The sequence below is a fragment of the Acartia tonsa genome, chromosome 1 (assembly GCF_053477335.1).
Source record: "Acartia tonsa isolate MP-2025a chromosome 1, ASM5347733v1, whole genome shotgun sequence".
Lineage (NCBI taxonomy): Eukaryota > Metazoa > Arthropoda > Copepoda > Calanoida > Acartiidae > Acartia > Acartia tonsa.
This window is the reverse complement of record NC_137260.1, coordinates 31,911,043-31,923,104: the sequence shown is the minus strand read 5'-3', so window position 1 is coordinate 31,923,104 and position 12,062 is coordinate 31,911,043. Positions and strand designations below refer to the sequence as shown.

Sequence of the window (12,062 nt, the reverse complement as noted above, 5' to 3'; positions counted from 1 at the left end):
CATATGTCCTTGTTCTCCATAGTATTCCACGTAAGTAGATATAAAAATATTTTTTTTACCTCCATTAACACCGGAGATTTTTAGAGCTAAAGTTTTGAAAAAGTGACTGAGAAAAAGAATTTTTTTTTGTTTCTCTTATTTTTTGGATGGTTAAATAATGTTTTTCTGGCAATTGAATAATGAGACACAAAGAAAAACAAGTTAACTAAATATTTCTTTTTTATTCCACCAAAAAATATAAATTTTTAATGACAAAAAATACTACTGAATGAATTGATTATTTGCAAATTTTAGGTTATTTATTAACCCTTATTTATAGAAAAGGATTAATTATGACAGTTGCTCCGCCTACTTTTCTGACATCTCAATTATTTAATAAGGGGTAAATTAAGCTTTTTAGACTAAAAAATCATTATGTTTTATTTTTATTTTCTTTATAACTTTTTTGTTATTAAAGTTAGGATTGTGAAACAAAAATAATTTTCCTGCTATGTTCATAGAGATTTATTTGGTTTTTTAATCTTAAACAATTTTGCCTAATAAGTAAGTTTTTCAAAATATCATTAAACTAAAAAGACTCAAAAAATATGTGTAAAAAAATGCTTTTTACTCAAAAACTAAATTTTTTATTTCATTTTTGTATAAAGTTTCTGCTAGTAACAAAAATAAAAGGATTTCTAGCTTAATTTTGCTAAAAAAGTCGTATCACGTTAAAAGTTACTTTTTCCTCAGTCACTTTTTCAAAACTTTAGCACTAAAAATCTCCGGTGTTAATGGAGGTAAAAAAAATATTTTTATATCTACTTACGTGGAATACTATAGAGAACAAGGACATATGCATTTTTTAATAATTCATTGAGAAATAAGGGCTGCAGATGCTTAAAAATACTTTTTCGAGGGTCATGCTGTAGTAAATGACCAGATATACATTAACATACAGGCACACAGAGGTGTATTCATTCTAACAATAGACTTATTCATTCTAGATTAATCTATATAAGAATTAGCATATTGTTAATAGTAAATTATCTTAGAAAGGCAATTATAACGATCAAGTTTTAATGGCAATAAGACTACCATGTTAAAAATATGTCTCTGAGAACCTTCACAACATTGTGTTATGATCATTAAACAAGATTTAGGAACGTAGTAAGGTACGGCAATACACTAATGAAAAGAAAGATTAATATTTTCTACCGTAACTCTATTAAGGTTAACTGGTGTATTTCCTGGATTAAAAAATACTTTCAGATACTTTATTTACCACAGCAGTAGTTGGTTTCAGTTATCTGCTTAGAATTTACTATTAAGTAGCTGGGTGTTGTTGTGTTTGTGTTCAGTAACATCTTGAAACAGAATGTTTTTTTGAGTTCAATCACTTTTAGGTCAAGTTTAATCCCATATTTCTGGAAGGCCAGGAAGAGGACTATGTATTTCTATGGGTCAAATATTCTCTTAAAAATAATAAACTGCCCCCTCCCCCTGAAAGGGTTATAAGGCTGCTGGAAGCTAAAAATAAATAAAGCCATAATTTTCAAAATTAATAGTTTACTTATAAAATTATTTTCACACTTGTTTATAGAAGAATCCCATGAAAAAAAAATATTTTAATCGGCAATAAATAATATAGTAAAGATATAGGTGCTTAATTCCTCAAACTAAGATTGGTTCCTAATTAAGGATTCTATTTTTGAACAGTGCATACTTCGTAAAGGTAGATTTTCTTGAGTTCTAAAGTCTTTTTGAAAAGTTTTACTTAATGAAATTTAAAAAAATTAAATTTCTCAACCCAAATGTCAACTTTAAGAATTTGTATTTTAGTACTTCTTTGCCATTGTACTTTTTAAATTTGCGTACATACTAGGTCTTTTTGATGTCTGTCATTAAAATTATTTCGTTCTGCCAGTGAAAAAAAATATACATGTATAATACATATTCAGACTAATAACAGTAAAAATATATCTTAACTGGACAGAAATAGAGAAAGGAAGAGAAAGATATAAATATAAAGAATAGAAATATATATTTTGTATCATTGTATATTTACTTTTCCAGACATAACTATGTTTCTGATAGCCTAGCTCAAGGTTTTTTTTCTTCTTTTATTTGGGTTAATCTGTATTAAACAATGATTATTCGCGCGCTTGTTAATTATCCCATAGAATAAAGAAGTAAGGTTTTTTTTATCTCAAAGAAATATTTAGGTAACCGTTGAACCAAATGAGTTTTCCATTTCAAGGAAGCATTACATAGCCCCAATGATGGTTTTATTCCAAAAATAAGATTATCTTGGGATGGCTTTGAGGCAATTTTCTATACCCTAATTTCCCTTCAAATACTAGTTTATAGATTCTAAAGGCGAAGCAACTATTATAAATAATGGCAATTATATCCACAAGTAGCGCAGCAATAGATAAGCAATAGATAGACAAAAAAACATTTGTTTTAAATGATATGAAAGAATAGAGAGCATCAGATGTATTCTAAAATGTTGAAACGTTTATAGTAAATCAATGTTTTTTTTCAGGAAGAAAAGTGGAAAGGATATTTGGTTATTCCTAGCTATCAGACGCGTGCACAGGAATTTGCAAATCGGCTCTTGGCCATGAGAAGATGAAAAAAAAGGGAACGGTTGCCATCTAACATTTGATTCTTGCCGGAGGTTATCAACTCCTCCAAAAACCCATACTGCTCCTCTCTATCATTAATATATATGTTAGAACATCCAGCTGTCTTATTTACTTATTCAGATACCTTTTCTTAATCCTATTACACTTCATTGCACTTCTACATAACAGTCCAGATACATTCAAAAACTACATTTCTACAGTCAGATCATTATAACAAAAACTATATAAATAGAATATTTCTATATTTTGTTGTCAAAAAAAGATTTAGAATCAACCATTTTAAATGGATATACGAACAAGCGATGATTTTAGATTTGCTGTAAAATTGTAAAAAAACAAAACAAAATCATAATGCCAATTTTGGAATCGATGAACAATTCTAACAAGCCTAATTTAACAGCTGTTAAGTATGGACGGTTGGTCATGCCCTGAATGTAGAAAAGAATCGCTTTTAATAAATAGTGATCCAAATATAATGTTATTATTTTTTATTCTGGGAAAAATATACCTATATCAGATATAATATTATACATTTATCTATTATGTATGTTAGTTTTACTGATTGAGAAGAATAGACTGATAAATTGATACAGTATTACTATAATAGATATAAGAAACTCTAGATACACAATTTGGGAATCATCATTCAGAAATATCAGATAACGAATGCTTTGTCAAATTATAATATATTTATTAAATCACTAAAAAGGAAAAATCATTGCTAGTTAACACTTCCCAACAAAGACCGTGCAATGAAATAGTTTCCCTTATGACCATCCATGATGATCTAAATAGCTCTTAAATGATGTAAGGAGTATTTATTGGGTATCTAATTTAATATATCTGTATGGCAGATTCCTCGATATTGAATAAACCACAAACAAACTTTTGAATAAAAGAAAAGTCTTTTTGATACATGTTTTAGGTAATGTTAATTAAGTAATGGTTAAAGATCCCGTAGTGATACGGTCCTGCAAGGTCTACAAATTATTTTTAAAAAATTAAGAATATGAGGGGGGGGGGTCAATGGTGAAGAAATTGATATGAATGAAATTACCATCTATTCTAACTATATTACAATACAAGAGTTTCTATTCAATAAAGAATGATAACATTCAAATTGAGAGAGAGAGAGTTTGAGATTCAACATATAAGAAAAAGTAATTGATCCAAAATCTATTTTTAACATGCAGAGCGTGTTCCATAGTTTTTCTTCTATGGCTTTATGGGCATAATCAATTATTGTTAATTGGAAATGCCAAAAATATAGTCTATTGTTTAAAAGAAGAAAAAAAGAAATTAAAATACTAATTAAAACTGCGTATAGTTAGCTATTTTTCTATTTATCTTAAGTTTTTAAAAGGCAAAAATATTTTTTTCGCCCATTTAATTATCCTTACATCCCAAACATAGTTACTGGGCACAAAAGCAATAAAGAGGATGGACTTTCAAATATATAAAATATTCAATTTAAATCTTAAATTACATACAAGATACATACAATGTCATTTAGAGTAAAATTTTAAGATTTAGTTCAAAATATATATTTTAATTGCGTCACTAGATTGTACGATTAAACTTTCATAAAACAGGAATGACAAAGTCCATTAAAAAAGGTAATGTAATAATAGTTATTTCTCGTATCGTATTATAAACGGATTTCCGCAGATATAAAACGTACAATTATAAGATTAAAACTATTTTTTTTAACCCAGAGGTGCCGAAGGCCACCGGATTCGAATGAATACGAGAAAATGAAATCTTTTTCCAAAATTATTCATTAATACAGATGTTGAACAATTAAGTATAGTAATAATTGTTTCATATCCTAATGATACAACTTTTTTAATTGTTGAATTCTTTTATAAATTCCAAAAAACTTTTACAAAATAAAAATATCAGAGGGAAAAAATCTAACTATCCTTACCCTCCCTGGCCCTAATATACATCCATCCCTCAATCTAAATATCTTCCAAAGTGCCCCAGGGGATAAACTTAGTCACTTTTTACAAAACACAACATTTGGCCAAAAATAACAAAAAGTCTATAAAAATCGATTTATTTCATCATTCTTTCAAGATTTTAGAATAAGTAGGTAAAGGTTTCGCTTATCTGTCAATTATATTTTTGATTACTAGCGGCTGTGATCCTATCATTTAGTAAAGAGGAGGTAGCAAAATAGCCTAAACCATCACACTTGAACTGTAAAAAATAGCCTGAAATTCCCATTGGCCGATGTAAAGCTAACAGCTAAATAAGGAACTTAATAAATTTTCCTCTTAGACTTCTAGAGGATATATGCGAAACAACTATTATCAAATTGAAACTGAATTTAGCCAAATTCTCGAGTCCATTTTAAAATTATGTTAAAAGATTCTCTTTTTGGTGAGGAATACTTCAAACAAAAGAGGATGGAAGATAAATTGAGACATTTATCAAAATCTGGAAGAATCCTGCAACCTATTTGTTTTATCTTTGTGTTTGGGGGAGATAATGCTGATAAGGGAATTGTTTTCAATCACTAAATATCTTGTTGTTACAACATTGAAAGAATGATTAAATTGTTCTCTGGAGTTCAAACTTTACATAACATCATATGAAATAGCAGTTTTTTCTTAAATGTAACACTAAGTTCTGTATGTTTTTTAATAACAATTTTGTTTCAAAGATCGATTTTTTATTTTATATATTGACCTTCCTTCTGTACTTTTGTTTGTAAGTTCCAAGCTTCATGTTTAAAAAATCAAGGAAACAAAGATAATAACATTTATAAAGAAAAGATACAAAAAGGTTAGTGGATAGGTTAGAAAATGGTCTAAAACCAAAATTAAATAGAATAAAACCACCCCAGGACCTATATGAAGCTTGCATAGAATGAAAAATTATGAAACGGTTCAGATCTTAGTAAGATCGTAACAGACAAACAAAAACACTACTTTATATGATTGGATAAATAAAAGAAAATATTTAGCCTTTAAATAACAATTTAAAAAGAAAACTGTTTTTGATATTTCTAATTATATTTGGTCCAATATTATACAAAATGATTTATTGATTTTATAATATATTTTTGTGTAATATCAGCTTTCCATAATATTGCTATTTAATCAAATTTTAAACTAATACGATGAAATTATTTCTTATATAAGTTATATATTTTTTAATTATATTTCTATCAAAATAATTACAGTGTTAGAGACTAAAAAGTTAATTTACCTAAAAAGTCATTTAAATATACTAAACATAATGCAGTTTGTGTCAATCAATTTACCCTACTGTGTAAAGAAGGTTATCAAAATTTAAAAAGTTTTGAGTAAAAATAATTTTGTTATTTTCTTTTTAGGGGACATTAAAGTAGGTTTGACATCTGCAAAGCATTTGATAAAACCCATCTTTAAATTGTTATTAATATAGGTTAACTACATTATTATAGACTAACGGCTGCGCCCATAGAAGCATCTAGCCCCAGTTCCCCGTCCCCATTTCAATTTAAGTTTTTAAGAGAAAAAGACATTTTTTGGTGGGTGAAGTTACCCTCCCTCAAAATAGTTAAGAACCTTCCCAGGACCTATAAGAAGCTTCACTGTAAAGGAGAATCATATCTGTTTGGCGGTTAGCGAGATTCTTTGCTACAGACAAAAAAAGCTTTCTAATCTATATAATATGATAATCTATATAATATAATAATAATAGTAGAATGATGTTGAAATTTTTGCTAAAATTTCGAAATATTATTCTTTTTAAAAATATAATATTATATATTTGTTGATGTTCGTTTGTCTATCTAATTTGTTGAGCTTCACTTATATAGATTTATATTATATTAGCTAACTTTCATCTTCCTATTTCTCCGATTCTCTTTGTTATCAAACCTGGTATAAATTTGAGGCAGAATATAAAATTTGCAATGAATATAGGATATCTGTCTTATTTCTCCTTCAGTTTTTTAATCCCGTAATCTGACACCAATTTCAGCATATATTGTATACCCGAGACACAAAATTATATATTATGTATCATATAAATTTTCAGAGATGCGGGGATAGACATTAATCAAAACAATATACTCTAAATGAGGATATAAAACAGTACTATTTTTATTCTCATAAAAAGTAACAAGATGTCTGTATGTTGCTTAAGTTCTCGACAACCACTGGACCGATATATTTCTCCATTACAGTGAAGCTTCTTATAACTCCAAAGAATCTTTATAACTATTTCGGGGGAGGTTTTCTCCATCCTACCAAGAGAAACTGTCCCGAGTAAGATAACCTTAAAATTTCTTTACTCTTTCTTTTTAAGAATAAATTGGAAAGTGGAGGGTCTACTTTAGTGCTTATCGACCCCCCCACCCCTCCCTCCCTTTCCCTTAAGTTCCTTAAGGGCGTAGCCGCTAGTAATATTAGTATAATAATAATATTTTTTTTATTTTATTTTATCCCTATCTATATTATTACATTCCTGTTCGTACATTCAACTCACATAATACCTTTCTGTTACATATTTTAAAATATGTAATTCTGCTTTTATTTTATGTTAAATACTAAGCTTTAAATTTTGCAAAAAATATTAGGTTTTTTTATGCAAAATACTTATTTATATTTCCATATTTTTTTTAAAATACATAATTTTCTAATATAACTTTAACACAAAAATATTTCATACTGGTAACTACAAATATCTTCATTTGATTATAATTATCTTACATAAAATATGACTAAGTTATGTGTGAAGTGGACTGGACACTTATTAGGCATAAGATTTCTTTTTTAAAAAATTCTGTATTAATAATACATATTTTTCTGGTTATATCTAGAAAAAAATATTAGAAGGAAGATATTAAATTATCTCATTGGCCAGCCAAAGCTCATATGCCTAGCTCTTTTTTAAGGGACTCGACAAAGTGTCCGACAAAATGATCCGTATGACGTCAATAGATCCATCCATTTTTAAGGGGTTTTCTTTCCCACTTCTTCTCTCATCTCTCACTTTTATGACGTCACACGGCTCATTTTGTCGGACACTTTGTCGAGTCTACTTCTTTTATTTTTACTGGAAATAAACTATAATCAGATCTAATTAAAAGATAAGTTATAAAAAAAAGTAAAAGAACTGATCATCTGAAGTTTTTCACTGAATAGCTCATACAAAGTCTATTTTCACTGAATAGCTCATACAAAGTCTATTTTCACTGAATAGCTCATACAAAGTCTATTTTCACTGAATAGTTCATACAAAGTCTATTGTGTTCTTATCTAATAACAACTTTTATAAGATATAGAGGATAAACCATTTGCTTAGTTAGTGAAACTATCATACCACTTCCCTATATTTACTTATTTTATGGGTTATAAGTCTGTAAAACCCTGCGATGCTCTCAACAACAGTGTTGAACCTGTTAGAGTTAGTAGTTTTTCATTGACTCGTGCTCAGTTAATGTTTTAAAGCTGTTAGTGTTGACTACACAGTATTAAGTAAAATTATTCATAGCTGACACATAATTGATCTGACGTTAATAGAAAGACATTATGATATTTAAATTAGAATAAGGATGGAGGGGGGAGGATAATTGGTGGTTTACAAATTAAACAAAGGATCTTCCAGAAATATAAGTATAAAGGTTCAGGTTTCTTTTGGTGGGCTCCTATATATAATATATATGTATATAGTATAGTATTGCTACTCCCAGGGGACAACAAGAAAGAAAACATATAATACCTTGAGCTCAGCTAAGGAGATAAGATATCGTCTATAATTTTATGATCCTATGAAAACAAGTATTGAGTATTCCAATATTTTGGATATTGCAACCTCTTAAAAGGACTGTCTTTGAAATATTGCTCTATTTTATCATAAGATATATTTACAGTATCCTGAATGGAGCACTTTGAATTTTTAAGGTTATCTTATGTAATTATATGTATATGATTCTTTAGTTACATGTGTAATTCAAATCTTAGCTACACAGCCCTTTTCATCGCTATACATCTCTTCACAATACATGCTAGCCGCTAAATTGTTCATATAAACGTATAGCTCCCGATGGAGATGTAAAACGCCAAATTATGAATACAAAGGCCTCTAAAAGAGCATATCTAATTAGGATATCTAAAATGTTATAGGTAACAAATCTAATTTCTTCAATCAAAATGCTTTAATATCTTTTAAAGTTTAAAAATAAACAAGGTACAAAAGTTTCACGCTGGATTTTTGAATTTTAAAAAAGCAATTTTATGGAAGACAGTCCTTGTAAGGCAACTCTCAAGTCAGTGGACAGATATTTCTCTAGTGGTTTAAATATTCACAATATATTTTCTCATAATTTTAAAGAATAAAGTATCGAAATTTTTAAAATCTTAAATTTACACGTGCACAAAATTGTTGGTCATTGTCATTTTAGAAAAACCATTACACTGTTTGTAGCGAGAAAAAAATATATTTCGAGTGAAAAATAGATTATTTATGATTTGAAAAGACCTCATGTGTCTTTAAGAAAAGGGTATACATAAAATTCATTAAAACATTTAGTATTCAGATCTGAATAGCTTTTTAAATAAATAAAATATTAAGAGTACAAATGAGACAAAACTGTAGAGCTAAAAAATGTTGAGCACAGCTGAAACTAAACTTTTACATCTCTAGTCATTTATTCTCTTCCACCAATGTCAAGGAAAAATATCATCAAAAAAATCTGCACCAAGTTTTAACTTCCTTTTCTTATCATTAAACTTTATTTTTCAATAAATTGTCTGTTATTTGATATGAGAAATACTTACCAGTATATTTGAACATCAAAGAGCATGGCATGTTTTTTTTCTAGGATTTTTCTTGTCCTTTGGTGAAGAAATAAATGCAAGCACTGTTGTGTAGTGAAACTGACAAACACACAGTAACAGCAAATAAGCACAGTTTTATTTTAACATTTTTTTATATTCTCTATTACTAGCACTACAGCACACACGCCGACTAAATCACAGGCCCAATTATAATATTGTTAAAATATCACTTTATATTTGTGTATATATATGGTAATAGTGTAGTGGCAAGATTTAGATTAAACAATTCATACAACTGGACGGAGGAAGGGTGTGTGTGTGTGTGGCTCCGTGTGTTGCTCTGTCAACTTTAGAGGATTTACTGTGGAGAAGAAGAGAGTCTCATCATACTCCGTCGTGAACGGAGTCCATAGCACAGGGTTGCCCAAATTTTTACGCAGGACGGACTTTTTTAATATAAATTTTACAAAAAAAAATTTAAAAGAATCTTTTTTATAATAGGTGATTGAAAATTAGCAATTATATCATTTTTGGTATTATCCTCTTAGAAATATTTTTTAATTTTTTAAATTTTCATACCAGCCCCCCCTCCCTTTTTTAGGAATATCAAACTATATCTAGGTTTTTTTATATATAAAAAAAATTTGTTAAGTAAAAAACTAGTGTGATAAAGACATATTTTTATACATTTTTTCAAATTAAATTGGTAAGAAAATTACAATTAGGCAACCAATTTCCTTACCTTCTCTTCTCGGAGAACTTTGCTACTCTGAGTCATGGTTCCCCTTAACACCCTTCCCTTTTTTCATCGCACCACCTTCCTTCTCAACTCCTCCCTTCCCTCTAATCTCATTTCCCTTTGTCCTTTTATACTAAACCATACTGGCGTCTTGAAGAGCAAATAAGTAAAAAATAATATTTTTTGAAAACTTTATGAAGAAACTAAAATTTATTATTAGAAAAACATTGTGACTTATTAATTTGAAATTGACAATTGATTTTTATTTATTGCGCAAAAGGATTTCTTTATGTATTTATGTTAAATATAATGGGGTTCTGCGAATGCAATCTGAAGACCATCGATTCCCGAATTGTATAAATTTTCCTGTTATCTCAAAGAAACATTTTTTCTCCTTTTTAAATATTTTCAATGCTCTTAAAAACACATAAATTTAGATTAATATTTTTTATTTAGATTTGACCAACTAATTTAATTTATTTTTAGTTGAAACAAGGTGTGACCCTCTTCCCTGTTTCCATAATAAAAAGGGGGGAGAATTATTCCCTCTTTCTTTTAAAACTTCCTTTCTTCTACTTGGAAGCCCATGGTTACTTTACCTCTCTCGCCTCTCTTTCCCTCTCTCTATCTATCTATCTCTTTCCTTTTTCTTGAGCTATGGAAAATTGGTTGTTGGGACAGAAAGAAAGAGAGAGATACACATATGTACAAACACACTCATACACACACACACTCACACACACATTTATGTATCATATACTGACCCTTCTTTCTTTCTTCTTTCTGTTTTCATATTCGTTTTGATCTTTTTTGCCTTATCTTATTTTGGGGCTCTATATTCGAAGGGAGCTAACGAGAGGTCAGAAAAATATCATAAGTTTACCCGGCCATAGGTAACGCTTCTCGGGTAAGTGGTTAGAGAGATCTAAAAGGACAAAAAATCCTTTCCTTGTTATAAGATTGTTTTTTTGTTACAGGATTTTTCCTTTTTCCAATCAAACTTATGTGAAGGTTAGTTTCTTTTCCAAATTATAAAATTAAAAGGATGAATGTTGCTATATGCTTAATCTAACTATAATTACACGACTCTCCCTAATTAAATTGCTTTTCTATCATCTTAGATGGTAGTCATAGACTTGGTAACAGTTCTTTAATAAAATGTCCCAAAAAAGGAATTATTACATTAATTCTTCATTTTCTTTTCCGCGGAAAACTGTCTGTAATACGATGCGATAATTATGCATTATCATATTTCTTCTGCTTAGGATACAAACTTTGTCTATAATACAAAGTAGAATGATGTCTGTCTGTCTGTTTGTATCAAAGAAACTCGCTAACCGCTGAACCGATCGGGTTCTCCTTAACAGGGTAGTTTCTCATAGGTCCCGGGAAGGTTTATAACTATTTTTGGGAAGGGTACCACCACCCTCCCAAGAGAAATCACAAAAAGATTGAAAACAATTTTTTTTACGTAGAGACTTGAACGCAACATAGAAATTAATAGAAAATTATAGACAACATTTAATGTGCCACTAGAGGCCTCTATGATATAAACTAATCGTGTGACCAATATTGAGAAATATTTTATCCCTAAAGATTAATTCCCCCCACACTCCACCTTAGCATGATCACACTTATACTTTTCATACAAATAATCCCATGCACGCGTCAGAATGACGTATTCAAATATAATACAATTATCAAAGGCTCGCAGATTTTTTTTATCTTAATATTTAGACTTAACAAAATAATTTGTATTCGAAGAATAGAAATAAAATTTATAAGAAAAAATGTAAAAATCTAAAACTTTTTGCTGTTCAGACAATTGTTAATTATTGTAAAGAAAGTCTGGTGCTTACCATTGGTCCAAGATCAAAATCAGTATGATTCCTAATTAGGTCTTTAAGGCAATGTCTA

The 12,062-nt window shown here is 29.0% G+C and overlaps 1 protein-coding gene across 3 annotated transcripts in view; it reads right to left on the bottom strand.

Annotated features, from left to right (window-relative positions):
* Positions 1-9,799, bottom strand: part of Eip63E (cyclin dependent kinase Eip63E) — a 74,009-nt gene extending 64,210 nt beyond the window's left edge. For all 3 annotated transcript variants that reach the window (XM_080174445.1, XM_080174438.1, XM_080174454.1), the window contains exon 1: positions 9,407-9,799. The gene's annotated coding sequence lies outside the window, so the exon portion shown is untranslated. The remainder of the gene's footprint in view (positions 1-9,406) is intronic.
* Positions 9,800-12,062: the final 2,263 nt, after the last annotated feature.